The 8,973-nt window shown below is 37.3% G+C and overlaps 1 non-coding gene across 1 annotated transcript; it reads left to right on the forward strand.

Moving 5' to 3' along the window:
• The first annotated feature begins 1,288 nt into the window (after nt 1-1,288).
• On the forward strand, nt 1,289-1,395 carry LOC150038507 (small nucleolar RNA R71). Its single transcript, XR_016527423.1, has one exon. It is a non-coding gene; the product is annotated as a small nucleolar RNA R71 (small nucleolar RNA).
• Nucleotides 1,396-8,973: the final 7,578 nt, after the last annotated feature.

Below are 8,973 nucleotides of genomic sequence, written 5' to 3' on the forward strand. Positions count from 1 at the left end.
AGGGGCATTAAGTTGATGCTGGCCCCGAGATCGCAAAGTGCTTGACCAATTTATAACCCTCTAATCGAGCAGGGTATTATGAAATTTCCAGGGTCGCGCATTTTTGGTGGAATTATGGATTTTAAACTTTGCGTCAACACCACTGTTGCGAACTTACCAGTGCTTCTTTTCTTCGTCCTCATATCCTTCAGAAACTCCGTATACTTCGACATTTGATCAATCGCTTCAGTGAAAGGTATGTTAATACGCAACTATTTCAGCATGTCCATGAAGTGTTGATATTGTACCTCATTATTTTTCTTCTTTTTGAGTCTCTGAGGGAATGGTGGTAGTTGTATTTTCACGGTTCTCTGTTCTTTCGGCTTTGAAGTGGACACAATCTCCGGTTCCATCGCCTTCTTTTCTCCTGTTTCTTCTTGAGTCAATGGAGTCTATGATTCTATCGCAATGAGAGTATTTCGGCTAGGCTTCTTCTTCTCCTCCGCTACTGTCGTTCCGCTTCGCAACGTCACAACTTGACATTACTCTTTCCTCGTACCCCCTGGGTTGCATGGGAGCTCTGTTGAACTCGGCATTGCCCCTTGCGGTCTACTCTTAAGTTCGCCCGCAATCTTTCCTATCTGAATTTCAAGATTGCAGATGGACGTCGCTTGATTCTGAGGCACTATTTCATTCTTTTCAATATATTGCTTCAGTAAACTCTCCAAGGATGAAGATTGCGGTACCTGTGAACTGCTGGCTTGATTTTGCATTTGATCATTTGTTTGCGGGAAAAATCCTGGTGGCCCTTCTTTTTACACCATTGGTTGAAATTTTTTTTGTTGATTTTTCCATGCGAAGTTAGGGTGGTTTCTCCACCCAGGGTTTATACGTATTGGAAAACGGATTATTCTTCACAAAATAGACGTTCTGAAGTTTCCTCGGACACTCTTCCATGGGATGGCCTTCACTACAAGTAGCACAACTTGCGCTCGCTTGGTCAATTGCATTGACTTGCCCCCTTTGCATTCCTGGGCTGCTGATTGCGATTCCTTGTATCAAATTCATCATCGCAGTCATTTGGTTTTGTAGGGATGCGATGGCCCCATTATTTGTGTCACTGTCCTTAATTCTCAATCTTTGATCGTTTTCTCTCCAGTCTTCGTGATTTTTAGAAATGCGATCAAGTATATTCTTGGCCTCATCGTATGTCTTATCAAGCAGACCTCCAGCTGCTGTCGCATTGGCAATCATCTGCGATGTAGGGTTCAAACCATAGTAGAAAATTTCCATCTGTAAACAATCTGGTAAGCCATTATGCAGGTAGTCTCTTACGAGCCTCTTAAATCTCGCCCAGGCGTCACTGAGCGATTCGTCAATATTCTGTTCAAAATTAGTGATTAACTTCCTCCCTCTGGTGTTTTTCGTTTGGGGGAAGTACTTCTTCATGAAATTCTCCATTACCTATTCCCATGATGTAATCTCCCCTGGTTCGAGAGAATAAGCCCATTTCCGTGCCTGGTCACACAACGAAAATGGGAACAGTGTTAATCGAACCTCCTCAGCGGAGCTGTTTGGGAACAAGAACGTATTGCAGAACTCAATAAAACTCCGGAGGTAGGCATGTGGATCCTCGCTACGCCTACCGCCAAACTGTCCAGCAGTTTGAATCATCTACAGCATCGCCAGTTTCATTTCGAACCTCGATCCGTCAAGAGCTGGCCTTATGATTCCTGGTGAGAAACCATAAAGGTTGAGCGATGCATAGTCTCGGATGGGCCTATTGCGGTCGTTTGCCAAGAGGACGGGATTCGCCATGATATTATTTGCATTTGGTGCTCTATCTTCTAGTTGCTCTGCCATGTTTGGATCTTTCTCTTATTGACTTTGGCGGTTGTTTCTCTTCCTTCTTCGGAAAGTTCTCTCAATCTCTGGGTCGTAAATGGGCTCAGGATTTTGTCCTTCGCTCATACAATGCTCGCTTCGTCCCTTACCTAAGGAGAAGCAGTGCACAGAGACGGAGAGTCTGCAAAGAAATTTAAAAAGTTACCGTTAGCACAATGTATTGCCGTAATCCCCGGAAACGGTGCCAAAAACTTTATGCGTAGTTAATGCGATGAAATAATGGTGTAAATTGTGATGGTGGTGTATGCGTTGTAAATGCAAGTTTTCTTACCAAGATCCAAGTATAAACCCTACTAAGTTGCCTGGTAAGCCCAGGGTCGAACACAGGGACTATGGAACAGTATGCGACGGTGATTTTTGATAACTTTGCGATGACAAATAAAAAAATGCGTTGGTTGGTATATTTGTTTAATGTATAAATTCTATGCGGCGGAATTGAGAAAAGAGTTAATAATATGAAAGATACAATGAGTATGCAGGAGAACAGGTTGAGAAGGGTTTTAGCTAACACTTTCTAAGATTGCGTTCACGTTTTGCAATCATGCTACATACATACAACAACAAGTCATCTCTCAAAGCAAATGCTATAGCTTCTAGTTTCAGAACGCATGCGATGGATGCGATGATGTCTATAGGACTTATGTCTAAGCCTCTATTCTTGTCTATGCGATGATGAATGACACACACATACACAAGGCGACCGCATACTACCATAACCTATTTCTAGGGTGCATGTGATGCATGTTGGAAAACAGAACTTATCTCTAAGTCTCTATCTCTTGCTTATGCAGATCTAATCTTACTTTCTCAAGTCTAGATTCTAGCCTAGGTCTCTCAAGTCTTAGGTTCTTTCTTTAGACTCTCTCTCGAATAGCACTAAAGGGGTGATGGACGCAACATAAGACAAGATGATTACATACAATGAAGGTCTTAGGTCATGCAAGCTAAGTACTTCTCAACCCATTCGAAATTTTAGTTACTCATGCGTAATGTACAGAGAGTGAACAGATATAGAAATGCAAATTCCATTCTATAAATGAAATAAAAATACAGAATGACAATGGGAAATAAAGATAGAGAGCCTGGTAGCAATTTCTTGCTTCCCAAGGCTTTTACACTGTTTTTCTCTACTCTGCTCAAAGAATAATCTTGCTTTCGCAAGAGTCGACTCTCTCTCTATTTTTCGCGCTCCTTGGAACTCTCTCGAGCTGACCAGGACGATCTTCCAGCGTCTTCTCTCTTATCTCGCCTCTGTCTTCTAAGTATAAGAAAACTATGAACAATCGCTAACAATCTTTTATATGGTGAACTCTCTATATGGCTCAGCTGGAATAGAACCGAACCGAACTCCCAAACTCCTTTAACGAAGGTGGCCTTCGGTATTTATAGAGCTTCAGGGTGAAGAGCTTTTTTCTCTCAAATGATTGAATTGATGGGATGTCATTAATTCTCTGTCTGATGCGCCAAATAATTGTCACCGAAAAGCTTAGTGTACTTGCTATAGTGTGTCGCTAACGACTTGTTAACTAAATTCGAATTCGACCATCATCAGCTTTCTATCCCATCATGATTTATTAAGCTATCACCTTGATGCGCTAGCTCTATGCAGCCACCTTCTTGAGCAGCTTTTCGCGAACGCATACGATCACATAGCCTTGCGGTCGCAGTCTCTTAATGCGCTCGGACGCTAAATTCCTTGGATCGCAATTCCGCCTTGCACCAACGCATTTTCTGCACAAAAATACGTAAGTTAGCTGCGTTAATGCGATGGACGCATGCGATCGCAATGTTCTAAACTTAATATTTTTGGACACGATTTTATATATTTTTATCGTCGCAATTCTTCATTGTTTTATATCTTTGTGCTATAATAACGTTCATTTCTGCCCGTTATCAACAACAACATATGGGATGTTGAAATCAATATAAGCTTAATTTAGATAATTATCTAAATGATCTCAAGATTAAGTATCATTTTCCAAGAAATTAAACTATAAAATAAATTATGTGACTAGAGCTACGTAAAGAAATTGTTTCTAAATTAGATTAAGGAATCACATACCGAGGAACTTTTTACAGTACCTTAATAGGAAGAAAAAATAAGAATAAAAGGAAATTTGATTTATTTGATTCTTGGTAGAGAATAAAGATTTCACAACTAGATAGCTGAATGAAGATTCACTATCAAATTTTTCTTCAGCTCTAGTCACATAATTTATTTTAAAGATTTCACAACTAGATAGCTGAATGAAGATTCACTATTAGATTCATTTCTGCCTGTTATCAAGAATGACTAGAGCTTGAAATTATTCTAAATTAAATTGTTTCTTGAAAAATACTTAGTGATGTAGAATAATTTCTACATGTTGACACCGAGAAGCCGATCTCAGTTAGCATAGTGGGAGACATGAGATGTTATAATTGTTACTTATGTTAGAAATGATGCTTTTAACTAAAGGGATCGAATCCTGCAGTGGAAGCATTGTGAAAGTCTTGCATCCCCCAATTCGTTTTTTACATAAACAAATTCAGTATACTAAATCAAAATATAAACATGTAATATAACATGCTTTAGGGAAAAATATTAGAACCATTCTTACCTTTGTAGATTCCCGAACTTCACGAATAATCCTCTTTAAATTCCAACTGTAGGATTGTATCAGCAACAGTGGAAGCACAAGGATCATCTAAGCATTTAAATTCACTAATTTTGGCAAAATATAAAGCATGCTCTTGCAGAAAAAACAAGTGAGTTTCAAGACATACCTCTTGTAGAACTTCTTCAAAGCTCCTTCTCCAGCTGCTATCTTCTCCAAATCTTGTTGCAAGCCACTTCAAGATCTTCCCCACTATTCTTTTGGTACTCTAGATTGAGTTATTGGACTTAAAACAAGCTTGAAACAAGGGATGAAGGAGAAATGCTCACTGTAGTAATCTTGTTGAAGAACTCTTTCTTCAAACCGAATTTTCTCTCAAATTCTCTATAGATTGCATGCCCGATTTTCACTCCAATCTCTTCAGTATATTGCAGATCAACATGCAAAGGAGAGACTTGCATGTGTTGCAACTCATGCTTGGAGAAGACAAGGCAAAGAGATTGCTTATTGTGTGAGCAAGTGAAGAAGTGGATAATGGAAAATCAATATTTTCCATTTTAGTGTTTTGTTTTCTAATTTTCAAATTTTATCTCAAAAATCAAATTTTGATTTTATAAAATCTATTTTGATTTTAAAAATGGAAAATTTAATTAATTTCATAAATTAATTATTAAATAAAACTTAATTAATTTAATATCAAATATTAAATTAATTTTAACACATATCCATCTTTATATATTTAAATCATATTTAAATATATACATTCTCCTATTCCGTTTAATTCTCAAATTAAACATGTAATTATATCTCATATAATTACTAATTCCCTTAATTCGAATTTGAACAGTTCAAATTAACTTATCACGCCATTCTAGAGCTAGTCCGTTACGAGCAAGTAGGGGGATCTCGCGGACCTACAGATCATGGGCTTCAACGATCCGAGATTAATTAGCTAAACTCATTAGACTAGATTAATCCCCATTCGTTAACTAATGGGTCACTCCACTAAAGCCCATAGTTGCACTCCCCTCACTGTAGATATATTATGTTCACATAATTTAACCATAATGAGCAAGTCGACCCTTCACATGTTGTTCGTAATAACGGCTGGGTCAAAAATCAGTTTTACCCCCGAGATTACGTCTTATTCCTCAAGTCCCTACTGATCCTCTAATGAACAACTGGTTTATGATCCAATCACTAAACCAAACTCTCTCAGCCCAGTGAGAGGGTGGGGCCCCTTGTTCAAGACCTAGATTCAGTACTTGAGAGAACAACCTTTCTCCTATCCCTAAATCGGGTAGGTATGAACTCCATCTTGCACCTTATGTCCCCAGCTATCTATCCGATCTTACCCCTGAAATGGGAATCTTATTGAGCCGGTGCTGTTGAGCCAGCCCTCACCTGTGAAAATCTAAGGGCAATCCCGAATAAATAGGAGTTCATAGTTAGCTCAGGATTAAGATCGAGTTACCTAGGTCATCTAGGTGAAATAGTCAGTCTTTAACAGTAAACAACATTATAAAGTAAGAGTGACTTATTTCTTGGTTTGATCTTATGCAAACTCATCGCATAGAACGCTCCCCACTCCTTATGTTATAATATGTACGGATTAGGATCACATCGTATGTAGCATTTTACAACTCTTTGTAACAACTACAGAGTAGGCCGCATCGAATGGTGTTACTAGAATAAGGTGCCCAACCTTATTCATGTACCATAGATCATTTTGACTATTTACTCGAACTTGATTCACTCTTATGTCTCCACATAAAGTTCAAGTACTCATACAATAATCACGGGTCTTAGTTTATTGGATTTAGACTTTCATACAATTTATGAAATCAATAATAAGTTTATTGATTATAGAAAATGTTTATCATTTTACAAACTGCGAGTTTTAGGACATAAAACCCAACACCAATGAACGACTCCTCCAATGATCTTAATCACGAATGATTTCTTGAACAATCTCAAACACCACCACAAGAGTAACCTCATTATTCTTTAGGATCCCAATAGAGGGATAGTGGTATCCAACTATTGGGAGAGAGAGAGGAGAAAAGGGTTTTGGAGAGTAGAGAAGAATCTCTTTGTGACTTAGGAAATATTTTGCACAGTAACACTTGTGTGTTGTCTATTGTCAGTATGTCCCAAAGGGGCCATACAGAGGTTTTTATATAGAGAAGGGCCAAACCCTTTTTTTAATCCTTTCCCTATTTCCCTTTTCCACAATTAATTAATTAAATAACACTTATTTAATTAATTAGCACAATTAAATGACACATATTTAATTTAATTTTCATATTAATTAAATAACTATTTATACATTCAATCTAGTTTAATGTATACAAATCTAATTATCATAAACATCGTATGTATATGTGCAATACCTCTCTGTTAATTATTTTTTTGTAAATCTAATTCACTTGAATTAATTAATTGAATCTTATTCAAATATTACTTTCCAATTTAATTTGAATTATAGATCATATCCATAATCAATTATATATTAATCACATTAATATATGGTTTCCTCAAATTAGTGAACAATTCAAATCATCCCTTTCCTCTAATGAGCTAACAAGAGGACTTGAAGATCAGAAGGTCCAACGATATGAGATTAATTGGCTAAACTCATTAACCAAGTTAATCAATATTCGTTAATTGTAGGTACACTCCATTAAAGACCAGCAACTGTACTATTATCACTATAGATATATTTTTGTGTCCATGGATATAGACCAATAACAGCAAGTCAGTCATTCACGAATGTTCGTAACTCCAACTGGGTTAAATTACGATTTTACCTTTGGGTTACCTCTTATTCCTTAAGTATCAGTGCTCCTCTAATGAACAACTTGTTTATGGTCCAACCAATAAATAGAAACTTCTTTTGAGCCAATGAGAGGGTAGACTCTTTTGTTCAAGTCCCGGAGACATGCTTAAAGGAACACTCATCTACTTACTCTTAAGGTGAGAATGAGTAAATTCCATCTTGTATTATTATGTTCCCAACTCCCCACTCAGTCTTGTCCCCAAAATGGTGGCATATTGGGTTGCCGAACTAACCACCCTCACCTATACAAATCAAAGGACAATCCCTCGTGAACAAGAGTTCATAATATACTTGGGATTAAGACTAAGTTGCCTAGGTCATCCTATTGACATAGGAATCTAACTAATTAATGGTGTTACATCTAGTGGTTACTATTTGCAATCTGGTCTTATGAAAACTCATTGCATAGGATATATCCACTCGCACGTCAGCTACATGAATGTGTTGGTTCATTGCGTTTGTATCAAATACAAAGTGGACCGTATCCATAGTGTTACCAGGATAAGGTATCCAACTTTATTCTTATACGATAGACCATTTAGCCTGTATCTTGAACATTGACCCCTTTACATCTCCACATACAGTTCAAGACTCATAAGACAACCCTATATGTTAGTTTATTGGATTTAGGGTTATTAAGACAAAATAGACAAATAATACAAACAATAAACATCTATTGAATTAACATCTATAACTCTTTATTGATGACGGTCAATTAATAACATTTACTATCTACGAGTTTTAAGGCATAATGTTGGGGTTGATGCCCTAAATCTCATACAGGCTGTATTTGTAATTATATTGTACAAACATTTTATTTATTTAATAAGATATGAGATGTTTTAGTTGACGTTTAGTAACATTAAACTCACAAACCAATAAACTAACATCCAAGGTTATCTTCTGTAGCTTAAACTTATATGTAGAGACGTATAGGTAGATCATGTTTAAGTGATAACCTAAATGGTCTATAGTAGATAGATAAGACTAGATACCTTATCTTGGTGATACTACGAGTGCAACCTGCTTTGTAGATGTTACAATTATTGTAAAGTGCTACAAATGATCTAATCCTGATCATTCATGTGGAGACATGTGAGTAGGGGTATTCTATACAAAGGAGATTGTATAAGACTGGACCATGAAATGATTAGTTTCATTATATAACGTCGTTCCTAATAGAGACTTACATTTCACCAGGATGACCATAGGTGACATAACCTCAATCCTGAGTGAGTTGTGAACTCTTGCCTATGAAGGCGATTCTTCGATTTTTATGGGGGAGAGTGACCAGATCGCCGACTCAACAAGCCTACCCTTTTGGGGATTCGTATGATTGGGGAGTTGGGAACATAGCACAGGACGAAATTCTCTCCTTCCCTAATGTCGGGGTAAGTAGATAAATTGTTCTCTTAAAGACTAATTCTGGGGCTTGAACAATGTGGCGCCACACCTTCTCCTAGCCTGAGAAGGGTTTAGTCCTAGTTGGACTATGATTTATTGTTCATTAGAGAGATTAGTGGTATTTAAGGAGTTAGATGCAACTATAGGAGGAAAACGATAATTTTAGCCTAGCTGTACATACGAGCAATTTGTGAAAGGTTATTGCACTGTCGGCTGGTTGTATCCAATGAACACAAATATATTTGTAGT

This window comes from Benincasa hispida, chromosome 1 (assembly GCF_027475165.1).
Source record: "Benincasa hispida cultivar pf3 chromosome 1, pf3_genome.v1.1, whole genome shotgun sequence".
Lineage (NCBI taxonomy): Eukaryota > Viridiplantae > Streptophyta > Magnoliopsida > Cucurbitales > Cucurbitaceae > Benincasa > Benincasa hispida.